This window comes from Diorhabda carinulata, chromosome 6 (genome assembly GCF_026250575.1).
Source record: "Diorhabda carinulata isolate Delta chromosome 6, icDioCari1.1, whole genome shotgun sequence".
In the NCBI taxonomy this organism is placed as follows: Eukaryota; Metazoa; Arthropoda; class Insecta; order Coleoptera; family Chrysomelidae; genus Diorhabda; species Diorhabda carinulata.
Window position 1 is genome coordinate 11,058,035 of NC_079465.1, and position 15,602 is coordinate 11,073,636.

The 15,602-nt window shown below is 32.7% G+C and overlaps 1 protein-coding gene across 4 annotated transcripts in view; it reads right to left on the bottom strand.

The window, feature by feature from the left end:
* LOC130895603 (ATP-binding cassette sub-family D member 1) overlaps positions 1 to 15,602 on the bottom strand; it is a 137,514-nt gene that overhangs the window by 71,078 nt on the left and 50,834 nt on the right. The window contains exon 1 of one of the 4 annotated variants that reach the window (XM_057803001.1): positions 13,542 to 13,640. The exons of 2 other annotated variants lie outside the window; for them this stretch is intronic. The gene's annotated coding sequence lies outside the window, so the exon portion shown is untranslated. Of the gene's footprint in view, positions 1 to 13,523; positions 13,641 to 15,602 lie in introns of those variants that run through there. One more of the 4 variants, XM_057802996.1, reaches the window with a different exon arrangement.

Here is a 15,602-nt window from a genome sequence, read left to right on the forward strand (position 1 = left end):
CTCTGAACGTGGAGGCTATTGCTACATCTGTGGCAAGTTCCAGTCAAAATGATGCAGAAGTGAACCTGTTTTTTTCTTTTGTTTTTTGAAGAATATGAGAGTTATGTTATAATTTGAATTATTTTATATTTATTCTATATTTGTTTATTCGATCCATTTCAGATTTTTGTTTACCAACTATCTCGGACTATATATTTTGTAAATACTTTGACAGCATTTCAATCTGAACATTTGACATATTTCTATGATATAGCAAGTTTTGAATTTAGAAAGCTAACAAAAAAATAGTTCACAAAATACTTGTTTCGTTTACAATTGGAGGTGACTACTAGCTTAGAGCATGATTACTTTTGCGAGTATTTCCAGCGTAACTGTAATTAAACTTTAAAATATTTCACGCCAATTTTCAAATATTGTATTTGAACCTGAACCAAAAGGAACGAAATATCGTTGAAATAAAAGGGCAAATAATAATTAATTATTATAATTATCGCGAATGTTATTGAAACATATTGCCATGTTCCCTTCACTAGAATTATTACCTTGAACAAACAAAAAAAAATTGGTGATTACTTGCTCTTTTTAAACACCTCAATTATGTATTTTAGGAAAAATATATCCCTTTTTTACTACCTACCATACGCCAATGATTTTTTGTAAATTGTATATGATGCCAATTTATTCATTTTTTTCATTTTCCGGCATGCAATAATTATTACCACATAAGTTTGAGATGTTAGGGAGATATCTATTTTACCATAACAGGTTTTCTTTTTTTTTCGTTATCTTGTTTCAATTCGTTGAAATCAGAATTATTCTATTACATTTAATATTTCATGTATCTATTATCAATTTTCGTTGTTTTTTCTATTTATTTTGTTTATTACTTTGTTTATTTATTTAAATTTCCACACATGTGCCTTAGCCCTCATCTTCTCAAGTTGTGGAAGTACCAGTAGGACTATCAAATGGTAAAACAAATAACAACTATAAATTTCTTTTTGTGATAACAATAACACGTTCGAAAAGCAAACTGAATTGTTAAATATTATAATAAATATAATTATTTTCAATTATGTAAAAAAATTGCTAGAGTTTTGAAAGGTGTAGATGAAAGATTAAAAGATGGTGATTTCTTGTTTATAATGGCATAAAAACTCTCAAGAAAATACAGAAAATAACAGTATAGTGATAGTTGTATAATGATTATGTATTTATCTAGGGCACTGTCGCCTCAACGGGCATCTGAAGACGTTAGACTTAGCAGATAATGCAGCCTGCAGATTCTGTTCCACATTCTCTAGAAGTGTATATATATGATACTGTCGTTTGTCTAATTTTTTTGTTTTTTTGTTCTGAAACCTCATTCTCCCCATAATTAAAAATGAGAGTATATTTAAGACCAAATTTATCAAAACTGAACGAAACATTTAAATTTAAAATATGCTGCCAAAAGCAGAAAGGTAACTATTGTTTCAAGTACGTTTAGTAGTGCTCATGAACCAAGCGATGGCGCTGAAACGAAAACTTGAGTTGGTTATATATAGGATGTGGTTAATCTATGACAGAGTCTACGAATTTGGACGTACGGAAAATATTCGAACGACTTTTGTTCATGACTTGTTAACTTGTACACATAACTCTTCTTGTCCAACGTCCAGTTTGTTTGCCTTCGATCGTCGTGGAGTAAAGTAGACATTGTACTAAATGAACCGCAAACACAATATTATTGAGATGTGTAGTAGTATATGTATATACTCGGGTTCACTGGGTTCATCTATTAAAAGAAATGAGCTGGGAGGTTGGTGCATTATATACTGTGTATATCATCTTTTTTCGAACTACATAGAAGCTTGAGGGACTATATTCAACGAAAGAATACAAAAATGAGAAACTATACTTTATATATAAACTGTATATAAGATATGTAATGTAATATTGATATCGGAATAACGGAATAACGTTAAAGGGTATGCACGTAATAATTTCATTACTGGAGTAGTTGGATTGGATATCGTGTCGTATTATTCGTATTTGTGTCAGAATGTATTATATTGTATTATACCAAAATGTACCAATGTATTTCTGCACTAAGTAAAGTGTTTTTAAGTATCTCTGAAACAAAACGGAGGAAATGGTGTAATGCAATGAAAAGGGACAGTAAAAGGAATACTGTTTTATCAAGTTTTATAAGTAATCGGTTTTGTTGTGAAGATTATTTCGGGATAAATAGAGGTAAATAGGTACTTTTATTTATAGCGTATACAAAACTTGAAACTTACAATACAGGGTAGCTTGACGTATTATTGTAACAATAGTGTAGTTTTAAGGTGTTACTTATGATTTGATTTTTTGTTTTGGATTGGTGTGGCGTCCAGAGGGAAGCTAACCAGAAAAAAAGGGTCATCAACGGTTGTTAAGAATTAATAATTTTTAAAATTCACGTTTCATATGGTAAAGTATATATTCATAAAGTCGATCTGATTTTCATGACGAAATCGTCAAAATGTGGTACGAGCATCTTATTTTTATAAAAACTTCTATAATACTATATTTTTATATACGTTGGTTGACGGTTTCCACTAGTTATTACGCATTAACTAATACTTTAATCGAATACTATTTGTTTGAACACTTGGAATCTCAAAACTGGGAGGTTCCATGCGCTTCTTGATTTTGCCCCAAGAATAAGTCATTCTATCGATCTGTCTGTTCATCTGGTTCATGCCGGGAATTTTAACATAAAAACGTTAATTGCGGCAAAACAAACTAGCCATTGCATAGCTGGAGAGAATTGTCTGAAAAACCACGAAAACCTCTGCTATATTTTTATCAACAAATCAACTCTGTCCCAATGGTGGCAAGTCACTCTTGCCAGTAGCATTTTTCCAAACAGACCGGCCGCTCTCTTACATAATCGCCGCTGATGACGCAGTAGCTGTTTGTAACGGATCTCGGTCGATATAAAATATATCGAAACGTCTAAACTTCGTAGTTTGTTAATAATAATCCTATCGACTTGAAATAAACACCATCATTCTTACAAAATTAAGTTTTATTTTCGTTAAAGAATATAATTTTTTCAAATTTTTTAACGGCACCAAAATCTATGGTATGGTTTGATGAGGAACCTGTCTTCTGGAACGTCTGATCTGTTCAAAGTGTAGAGGTCAAATGCGTTAACTGCTGAGCAGATGTTGCCGGTTACGGCTATTTTATAGAACCTAGTACTGGATTTAATTGTAGCACAATCAATGCTGCAGTAACCGCAACCATTTCCTCTTCTTCATCCAACCAATGCATCTCTTCTTGTAAGTGCTTAATTATAGATATTATAAGTAAGCTCCGGAGGATGTGTGTTGTGTGAACATGAAGGACGAGGATACTACTTCATCAATATCAAAATGTCAGCTGGCACACACGATTTACAACACAAATATGTGTCCGGCCTATCTGATGATGTGATACATTCTGACGTGTAGTATTAAACGTGTTAACACGGCACGTATTAAAAATGTGTCATTAGCTTTATATGGTACGTCCACGTAGTATCTACAACGAGCGAATAGCAGTGGTGCTACATTTGTTTTTATCAAATTTAAGAATCGTTTTGACCTCGCGGGTAAAATTACCTGCTAATCGAGGGAAAGTCACGTCACTGGTATGTATCAATAGAATTTTAATATATAGAGCACTTTCTAAATGGCGAGTTTTGTATTTTACATTACATTTGAGTTTTGAATAATCATATTTTCCATTTGAAAGTAGTGAAAAATATTACTGCTCTACATAATTCAATCTGTTCATCTCTTATTTATATTTACAGAATCTATGCATACTAAAACCAACTTTCTAATGTGATTATGTTAGGAAGGATTTTTATATTTCTATCAGTGTTATTGAAAAAATATCATTGGTTTGATGTAACTTTATCGGAAACTGCTCAGAAACGGTAATGATCTGGATATTACTAAATTGTTGTTCAAATTATCATCTGAATTTATGAGCGCTTACGTCCCGTTATTAAACGAATATTTAGATCGTAAAAAATAATGGAATGAATCATTCTTTGAGTATTAAGGAGTAGAACAAACACAGTCACATGGTAAAATGTATTTCCATTTAGTAAATAAAAACTAAAGAAAAAAAGAATTACTTTAGCTTTAACTGATGGAGTTAAATGAAACAAATTACGCACTATTAATGTCGAAATACTAAACAAACTTAATAAACCCATTCAACGTCTTGATCATTCTTCATCATGACTTTTTGAAAACCTATAAAAAGTTATGGTCATATAAAAAGAGTTCAGGTGATCAACTTCTTCATTGTCGAGTATTCTGGTGTGGTTGGGTACCCACATGAAAGTAATATTGTTGTTTGCTCCCAATGAGTTCAGAAACTGCGTGCATTCTCATACTAACTTTGACCCAAAATTACAAGAAACAAGTGTTTGAACTGTTGTACTGCTGTCTGATAGAATATCTTTCCATTACGGTAGTTGTGTAGTGCGTAATGGACTGCGCATGTACGAGTGGCGTATGTTTCTGCCTATAAAATGGAAGGGTATAAGCCCATTGGAATTCCGAGTTTGATAATTGTGATATATACACTTTTTATAATGCTCAGATGCTCATTTACGTCGCTTGATTTCGTGTTCTGTTCCTTGCAAACTTTTATAGCCCACTTTCATCTAAGTCTAAGATGATAATGAAATGCATAAGGCATGAAATGTAGGTAGTGACTTGGAAGGTCACATTAAGATATTTAATATTTAACTTAAAGGCTAGTTCAACCTCGTTCATTATCAGGCGATTCATATTATATTTGTTTTTCTTAGTGAACAGAACGAGTGGGTTATTTCGGAGGTTTATGTTCAGACCTTTATTGACACACCAACCAAGAGCGTTCGTTAAGGTTCACTGCATTTACTGCGGCAAGTCCGGTACCTAGTCATGAACTGAAAAACAGAGTATTTCCATTCTTCAAAAAATTTATCACAGTAATCAGTGGAGTGGAAATTCAGCGCTAGTAAATATAAAAGAATCCCGGGCCCTGACTCTCTAGATTATTTAAAACAACCAAAAATAAGAAGATATCGTCTAATTTTTCAAAATTTTCAATATTTCCTCGAGATTCATATTTTTTCATTAATTTAAAATGGTTGAGATGAGACAACGCAATATATAAACGTGCTTTATGCGAATCTGCTAATATTTATTATATAAGGTTACTGTTACTTTTTGTGTATATCTAATATGTGGAAATTGATGTTGTGTTTTTCTTCTCCTTTTACAATGGAATATCCAGAGCTTTCATTTTTTTGACAGCTATCATACTAGAAGGGGAGAAATACTAGTAAATCGTATGTATACAGTTCGGAAACAATGGCAGTGTATGGCACTCGGACCATTCCACGAAATTGGGAGATGCGCCCAATTTAAAATCAATAAGAAATATAATAATCAGTTCCAAAATGATTTGAGTATGATTTGAAGATAGATATTTGAAGAAGGAAAAGGAAATAAAATATCTGATAGACTAGCAGAAAAGAGGTTCAAACATCGTTCTGAGAAGAGAGAATAGAGAGAGATAAGACAAGTGAAGACACTACTGGGCTACTGAAACCAAAAGATATCGGTCTCCATGAGCCACAGCAAATCTGTTTTACTAGAACATTATAGCTCTAATGAATGTCACAAGAAACTCAAATCAGTTTGAAAAGTCTCAAATTCTATGCATTGGAAGAGGAAATATTTATTTATCCATATACTTGATAGTTACAAGGTTACGTGGTAGAGTACAGGAAAACTAAACTAAAGCCGGAATATGTTACAAAATTTATTAAACAACCCGGACTAGGAGAACTACTGGTTTCAGAAAGAGTCTTTAGAAACTGATTGAAGGAGAAGGTTCAATTGATCTTCTAACTATATGAAAACTTAACTAAACTGAAGCAATGTTCTGATTTAAATTCATTAAATAAGCAGAAATTCAAGAATTACTAGCGTCCTTTCATACTAATTGGAGGAGGCAGGATCTTTCGATAGTCCACGAAACGAATTCTAATCGTAGATTTAATATCAAAGATTTAGCGAGCGGCATGTAAGTAGAATTGTACTATTGGAGGAGAGAAAAAGAGCATCAATTTCTATATCTCTCGACTCGCCATTAAAATCAAAGCTATTTAATCTCATCGAAGTTCCTATCACTCGACGACATGGCGATCCAATTCTTTCGGACCCATTTGAGCAAGCTCCCATACCTCGTTCTCTCTATTTTCAATATTAACTCTATACAGTCGAACTCCAATAATTCGAACTGCAAGGGACCGTAGCAAAAGTTCGAATTATCGAGGTGTTCGAATTATCGGAGTTGTGCACATTTACATACATATATGTATGCATTTCGATGCATCTTTCCATTTTATAAATAAATAAATATGTTATGGGTATATAACATGTTTATTTATTTATTTATTTATTTAAAATAATAATTTGTATACGTTTGAAGAATTTTTGGTCCTAAAAAGGACCGATTATTTATCTTAAAATAAAAAAAAATACATATATTTATTTTTTTGTAAAGAAATCAGCTATGCTAGATTGCTTCATGCTGACGATTTTTTCTTTTGAAGCAAATCGAGTGATTCGACAAAATATCGTCGTCTTACCTAGAATCTGAAGATTCGAATTTTTCAATTTTTTTCAACACTAACAGTTCGAATTTTTCAATACCTTTGTATATACATAATTTATACAAGAAAAATTCGAACTTTTCAATTATTTAAACGTCAAAAATTCGAATTTTTCGGTAATTAACACAGAAAATACTAATTTTTTGATAATTCGAACTTCAAAAGTTCGAATTATCGAGGTTTTTTTACATGTGTTAGTAATAGGAATGTCAAGGGACCGACGCAAAAGTTCGAATTAACGAGGAATTCGAATTATCGGTGTTCGAATTATCGGAGTTCGACTGTAGTTATAGAAAAATAAATTACAATATTCTTCTAATCAACTACTACTACATTATCAATCTCTTTTATTATTTCCTTTTGTATAATATATTGAAAACCAACTGGTTTATTAGTGAAATATTGTTATAATTTAAACGTGCTGATATTAAATAATTTGTAATTTTCGATAATTACTTCGTTTTAGCGTGAATGCGATATGATTTTGGTCAATATTAACACTCTATAATTCTAATATCCGCAATCATTGAGAAAGAGTTAATTGGATCATATATTCGTCGATAGTTGAGATTTAAATTCATTTTAAAAATCATAAAAAAAATAAATTACAATATTTTTCTAATCAACTACTACTACATCTCTTTTATTACTTCCTTTTGTATAATAGATTGAAAACCAACTGGTTTATTAGTGAAATATTGTTATAATCTAAACGTGCTGATATTAAATAAATCACTGTCATTTCGAGAAGTTTGTACAATATTACAATAACAAAAAATTATTAAAAAAATTGTAATTTGGAACTACTTCAAATTATACTCCTGATCCAGCAAAGCCTCAAGTTCTCAAGTTCCAGTGAAGGCGATATGGTTTTGGTAAGATGGAGAATCAACCGCATAACCAACGCAATAACTGGCAGTAACTTTTCAAATCTTTGAATACGGAGGTAAGGATTGATAGAATGTCCAGCGTGATCATCTGATTTTACATTAATATATTTCTTTCTTTAATATATGTGCGCGGTATTGTGTACAAAACTGAATTTTTTCATTTAAATAACTTAAAAGAATAAATAACGCTTGCGAATAGGCTGATCACGCCTGATGTAATATGACAAGACGACAGTTTTATTTCAAATTAAGATGTTGCCATTTCTTCTGCAACCATTCAACAAATTGGGAATTGTTTTCGTCATTCTAAGAGGGTTTAAGGGTATTTTCAGGTTGAAAAATGTCAATTTATAATTTAAATGTGTAAATCAACCATAATAAAGAATTTATTTTATTTGTTTTGCGACTTGTGATTTTTTCTTTGGACTAGAGTACCTTTAATTTTGACATTATCAAAAATTATTGTAGAGGAAAATGTTTAGAATTAAAAATAATTTCGAATTAATGCTGTTTCTAAGCATTGAAAAAAAATATAGTTTTTTCTTTGTGAAAACTTTTAAAATTTAAGTTTGCACATTGATGCTTGATAAATGTAGGAAACATTGTACAGTTTTAAGGCCGCTTGACATGATGCAAGCAACGAGCATGACATTGCATGCTATTTCTTGAAAGATAAAAATATTGTATAGACGAATATTGCTTGTTGCTTGACATTACGAAAATCTGCTGCCTTGTATTTGGAGTCTGTTGGGCAAAAAAGAGTACCCGGTCGATGGCGGGTCAAGCCCTGGTTAGATAGAACAAGAGGAAAAATGAGTTTAGCTATAGAATTAGATCAGAAAACAATATATTGGAGAATAGTTAAAGAAACATTTGAAAAACTAAGAAAAATATAACACGATATAACTAAGAAATCCTTGACGAGAGACGTAATATCAGCACATCAGAAATTCTTTTCTTCCTAGAATTACAACTTGCACGCAATAAAAATGGCACCAAACTGATATTGTCGCAAGTGCGAGATCTTGCATGAAACTCAACTCACAGTCTCGCATTGCATTGCACGTTATCTTGCATCATGTCAAGTGGCCTTTAGGCTGAAAGACTTATTGTTTTGAAAACTGTAAAACGTCACCGACAAGGAAAAATTGAGATTGTCCTGATAGGGGATGATTATAATAAAACATTTCGGACGTCTAGATAAAGTAGTCATTTTAGAAAATTATAATCATAAAATAATAAAATATAATATAATAAAAAAATATTTTTTGGAGTAAATAAACAATTTCAAGTATTTCAAAGCTATCTCTAATCCTGAATATTTGTTCTTTACAATCTTGTTAATCATACAGGTATTTTACTCTAAAGCAAAAATAAATTTTTGACAAACCTCGTTTACGTTTGCTCATTGTTGATATCTGATATATACAATTTCTTGTGTAAAGACCAAGACTTCCACATTATTGTTCAGCTTCTTGTTTGTATACACGATTTGATCAATTTTAAATCGAATCGTTAGCACTTTCGAGCGCCATATGTCAATTACTTTGTGTTAGTTACCTGTTCTTTACGATGCGAGAAATTTATTTTACGATATAGACTATGGGAAAAAAGTTGAGCAACAAGTCTGCTGGATATCTTGGGTTTCCCATGGAATTACAGCTACGGAATCGTTGGAAATGTTACAGTGTTACTGTGTTCAGCATACAGTGAAAGTTGTGGAGTCGTCGGAAACTTGTTTCATGCGAGTCGCATAACGGAGAAAAAGGTGTTTGAAAATTGTCATGTCGGCACTCGTAGACAGTGGCTCTCATGATTGACTCAACAAATTTTGGTTAATATTTTGGGCATGAGGCGTATCAATTCTAAACTAGTACCAAAAGACCTGAATCTTTTGCAAATATAACGTTGAGTAGAGGTTACAAAAGAGATACTTAACAACGTAGATGAAGACCCTATATTCATCGAACTTGTGTGAATCAAGTCTTATATTTTCTTACTATTTTCTTATTACCGTTGTTGCTTCACCTTCGATTTGTTTCAGAAGGTCAAACAATCAACGACCGGATTTGTGGGTAGACAATTCACGGATTTTTCATCACGATAATATGCTGTAAGATTCCAGCGTAATTGTCACTGATTTTTGGCCCGACACGGTACGATAGTCATTACTCAGCCACCACATTCGTCAGATGTGGCGACTTTTTCCTCTTCTCAATAGTGAAAAATCCGCTTCGGTTAATGTGAGTCCACTGAAGTCATATTATCTAATTCGCTGAAGGTACTGAAGGCCATTTCAGCTGTGGCTTACACAGATATTGAAAATAATTGGCTTAAGCCTTGACATCTTTGTATTGGCTATATTTAGAAGGCGGTATAAAGATGTTTATTAAATTACGTGAAATATGAACACATAGTATATTTTACGAAAATATATTTAACGATTTTTAGAAAAAAACAAACAAAGTCTTTTGTTGAAATATTATTTATATAAAATTCCCGATAAAGCTAGTTTAATCTAAAATTAGATCTGCGACTTTATCAAGGTTATAGGATTATTGATTTATGTTTATCTAAATTTCAACGAAGAATTTTTAATTATTATTCGATGACTACTATATTAGAATAGAATAAACATGTTCTGTCGTTTTAGAAAGCCTGTTCATCAATTGACATTTTTATCCTGTAGTTGGAACAGATAATAGTAACTTACTAATTCATTAATTTATGAACTGACAAGTAGGGAATGTTGGCAATAATGATGAATGAATATAACACACTCTATTCAAATGATACTTTTTCATATGGACGGATATTTGAATCGCTTCGTTCAGTAAAACACTTGTTTTAATACACCAACTACGATTTGCACTCGATTTTGTGCCATATTTTACAAAAAAACGGTATCAAGACACTTATTCTCTATTTTCTACATACCACTAAAATCGTTTGTTAAAACATATATGGCCAATATACAAACCAAACGTGCTATCGATTTCAGCCTAAAGTTAAATTAAAAAGGGCAGAATCCCTTTGCTAGGCAGATGATGAAGTAACGGCAGTTTTGATGACCAAATTCCTAGAACTTAATTGCCACACCTCATATATCATCGACAGAACTCGAGACATATTTTGGAAAATAGTCTTTGAAAATTTTATTAAATAGCGCATTGAAATTATTAGAGAAATTTGACAGAAATAACACTATTGGTCGAAAGTTTTTACACATCCCATAATCTATTTAAAATTTCAAAATAATACAATTTAACAAATTTCTCTTTCAAATTAACAAGCGAAGGAAGAAACGGTATCTGACAAACCAAAAATAACACATTCAAATTGACAAGTACCGGCTGATTTGTTTATTATTCTTTAACACTATGAGACGCGAGAACGTGCTGTGATTTATACTTTTTGGACCAAGACATCTTTTTGTAAAGATCGTATACGAATTGTTTTCCTTCTCGTAAATTTAGACTTTAGACATTTAAAAATGGGTAAAACCATCTACCTTCGAATGCTTCTACATTGGAAAGGATATTGAGAGAAGCTAGCATTTTTAGAAGGGTAGCAAACCATTCTTATAACGTCTAAATAATAAAATTAAGATCTTGCAGTGGGCTAAATAACGTAAAAATTTGAAGCATGTCGAGTATGAGAAAGCTTTATGGAGTGATGGGGCAAAGTTTGAGGTTTTTGGGTCTAGGAGAAGAGTGATTATACGCAAGTCAAAAAACAATGGATGCTAGATCCCGACTTTAAAACACGGCGAAGTTTCGGTGATGGTTTGAGGATGGTGTGGAGAAATGGATTAAGTAATAGTATTTCGTTGGGTAGTAAGTAAAAAAAGTACAAACACATATAATAATGATAACTTTCCCGTTCCAAAGAGCAATGCAATTTTGAAATGTAATAATCGATAACAAATAATTTTTAAATACACTTCTTAGTCAGAATCTGGGGAGATTTTTAGAACAGACCAGCATAATATATTCAATTGGTATTTTTCAAGGTCTTAGTAAATTTACTTACCCATATCCGAAGAACATTAACAAAGTGTTGTAATAGATATAAAATGATATAATTCTTACATGTACATACATGATTTAACTTTGGTATAAATAGAAATGATAAGAGAATAAAATTATAAAGTCATGAAAAAATCTTGTAATTAAAAAGGCTTACAAAATTATATGCCGTGATTAAGAGATTAAATTTAATGAATTCAAGATTAAGACATAGAATTTCGAAAATACACAGATTGGAGCCAAGAAAATGAAGAAATCGTGATCTAATGAAGAGTCAGGTAATGAACCCCACAGTACCTAATGACGAATTAATATCTAGCTGGTGACCTCGAGACTTATAAATAAAATAAGAATCGAGTTCACATTTCGTGATCAAAAGAAACAAGTTTAATAAATCCAGCATCTGTTAAAAAAACTGAACAATTTCTATCTTTAATTCTTAACTTATAAAAGGTTATTATTTATTTTTTGACTGTGAAATGTTGTAATCGGGTCGATAACACCCATTATTATTAATAGGTCATCATTGAATTTATATTTTAATTTCATAGAGTCTTAGAATTAATAATCAATGGAAAAATAAGATTTTGATTAACATCAATGATAAATGAATAAGATCTAATATTTCCATTTTGATTTTGTTGCCAGAAGTAACTGCAGCGGTATTCGATATTGTTAGTAGTTTAAATACCATAAGTAAACAATCAGTTTTAAATCAACTAACGTCACTCAATATGCACGGTCATATATTACATTTTACAGAATTTCCCAATTGTTAGATTTTTCAAAGTCTCTGCTAATGACACTCTATTGTCAAATTACATCCAAAATGACGGTGTTCCCCAAGGGTCGATTTTAAGCCCTACTCTATTTAATCAAGATAATAGCGATCTTTGCTCTGGTCCTATTTTTTCCGTCAAGTAGGCTTCATAATATGCAAATGATCAAATTATTTTTAGTAATGGCTTTTCCATTTCAACTACTACTAGCCTAATTCAGTCAGCAGTAAATTCTCTAAGCAAAAATATAAGCCAATTGGGATTAACTTTATCCGTAGCAAAATTTAAAAATTATTAAATTTAGTAGACGACCACCCACAATATTCTAATGTGTCTTTATTGATCACATCCGCCTTCCCGTTGTGAATCACTGTAAAATTTTTAGTCTATCATTCGATTCTCAACTCACTTGGAAACAACATACCCTAGAAATCAAAAGCGAATGCTATGAATCATTAAGCATTATTTAAAAATTATCAAAATCCTCTCACATTACCACTGGGGAGCTGATAAAAATTCTCTTTTCAAAATATACAGAGCCTTAATTCACTCAAAATTAGATATTGGTTGTCACTCATACATCTCTGCTTCCAAATCAGACCTCGACCTTTTAAACTCTGTGCATAATAGAACTGTACGTATCCACCTTCTCAACAGTCCATTATACCTTTATTGAGTCCTTGAGCCCTTCCCATCTGGGGTATGTGGGGGCATCTCAATTTGAGCGAAACTTCAAACTACAAAAGAAAGCTGTTAGATATTTACTCGGACTTAACAGCAGAGCTCACTACAGAGACTTCTTTAAAAGATTAAAAATTCTGACTCTTCCCTCCTTATTTATGTTCCAATCCGTTTGCCTAATTCGTAAGCACAGCTCTTCAATTTCAGAAAGATCGTTGCACGGCTATCCATGCGCGAAGCATGACCTTTACCTACCTACTACACGCTCAAAATTATTTAAGGGCTCAATATTTTACAATGCAAAAAAATACACAATCACTTGCCAATTGAAATAAATTCCAGATTCCGCAATAATTTGAGAGCATATTTACTTCTACTCTGTAAACGACTTCTATTCTAATAATAATATTTAATATTATTAATATATAATATTTAAAACAAGCCTCACCCCGTGCCTTCCACTTACTTCAGTCTTCGTTTTTGTGCTCTGTCGCCCGCTCGGGTTTTTCGGTTAAGCTTATAAATTGTAGTGTAATTATCGTATTTCACGGAAGATCCGGAAGTTCTGGAAATAGAGGATCGGATAGTGCTGAGATAAAAACAAAGCTTAAATCAGTAATGCGAAGGTTAAATGCGATTGAGCAAAAGCAAAAACGTTATCATCCTTCACCAAGCCATTCCTCGGAAGGTTCACAATTCTGATAGTCCTTCGGCGAAGGAAGAGAATAACAACTCTAATCCATTAATCGCAGGTAAGCAAACTATGTTAAGCAAAAAAATGTACCAAGAATGCTCATAATATATCTAATTAAAATATCTACTAGAGTGACATGAGGACACAAGCTTGAAATTTCCTAGAGTGGAAACTGACATGGTTCACAACCTTGGAATTTCCTAGAGTGGAAAGTGACAGGGTTCACAAGCTCGGAATTTCCTAGAGTGGAAAGATCCTAGAAGATAAATCAACTTGAGTTTAGAGTAACTCATACTCAAAAATAAACCTATATTATATTATTTTTGTTTTGTCAAGCCTAGAGTGGCTATATGGTTTATGACCTTTTTTCTCTGGGTTATGGATAACACGACACCAGACAACATCAACATTAACTCAATTCTGGGAGAAGAGACGCTGGTGAAAAGTGTTTCTGAAAAAATTCTACAGGAATTAGTCCCACGTTACGAGAATGTCTTGTTAAATGGATTGAAAGAGGAGGTTAGAGTGGAACTCGTAAATAAATTTCTGCCTCCTTAGAGTTTAAAGGCGATTGTTCCTCCTCTAATTAACTCAGAAGTCAAAATAGTTGTACCAGGAAACACTCTCAGCCTTAACGCATTTTTTATCTGATTTAGGGAAAAAAGTGTGAGTATATAGAGGCTATGCCTTACGCTTGCGGTGTGATGTTTTTCATCATGAATCTGTTACAAGGAGAGAGCTCTTGCTGTTGCATTGAAATAAATACCTTAAAGACACCTTGCAAAATACCACGATTTCCGAGTACTTGCTTGGAAAGGAGCGGGATACCACCATCGAAGCTGCAAAAAGTCGAGCGAACACTTGAAGATTAAAAAGAACAAGCCACCTATTCCTACCTTTGCCACATCTTCCAAACAGGGAAACTACCGTCGCATTAATAAAAAATGTCATATTTTTATATCTTGGGTCAAAGACCAAGAGGCTCATGGAGTAGATGCTTTCACGTTAGATTGGAATGCGATGAGTTTTCATGCATTTCCACCGTTTTCCTTAATATTAAGGGTATTACAAAAAATAATTAGAGACAAAGCTGAAGGCATTGTTGTTGTACCTCAATGGTGTTCACAACCATGGTACCCAATATTTAAATCATTACTGATAGATGATCCCATAGTATTAGATCCTAACAGAGAATTGCTTTTATTTAGCAGATCACCCCATCCGTTGGGAAAAAGCCTTTCCCTGGTGGCGGGGAGGTTATCAGGCAAGCGCTATTACAAGGACGATTGCCTTTAGAAGCCTTAGATGTATGCCTAGCCTCAATAACAGACTCTACCCTAAAACAGTACAGTGGCGGCCTACGTTTATGGTGGACGTTTTGTATAAAGAAAAACCCGGATCCGTACAAGGTAATTGTCGAAGATGTTCTGGATTTTTTTCACTATACATTATAATAGAGGCGCAACTTACGGAACTCTAAATTCATACAGATTGGCCATATCTCAAATAGCAGGGCGAAATTTCACAAAAGATTTCAGACTTAAGCTTGAGCTTAAGTTTTTTCAAGGGACTTTTTGGAAAAAGACCACCCAGCGCGAGGTACGATAACATTTGGGATCCCCAAATAGTAAAGACGCTTAGAACCGAAGATATTAGCCTAGCGGCTTTAAGCAGTTTTGTTAGCCGTGGCGACTAGCCATCGAATACAAACTTTAACTTTAATTAATATCAAGAACATTTCAATCCAACCTCATAAAATCATAATAAAAAATCAGAGCGTTTGAAAACATCTGCAGTAAATAGATCTCAACCTCTTTTGGTTCTACCTTTCCT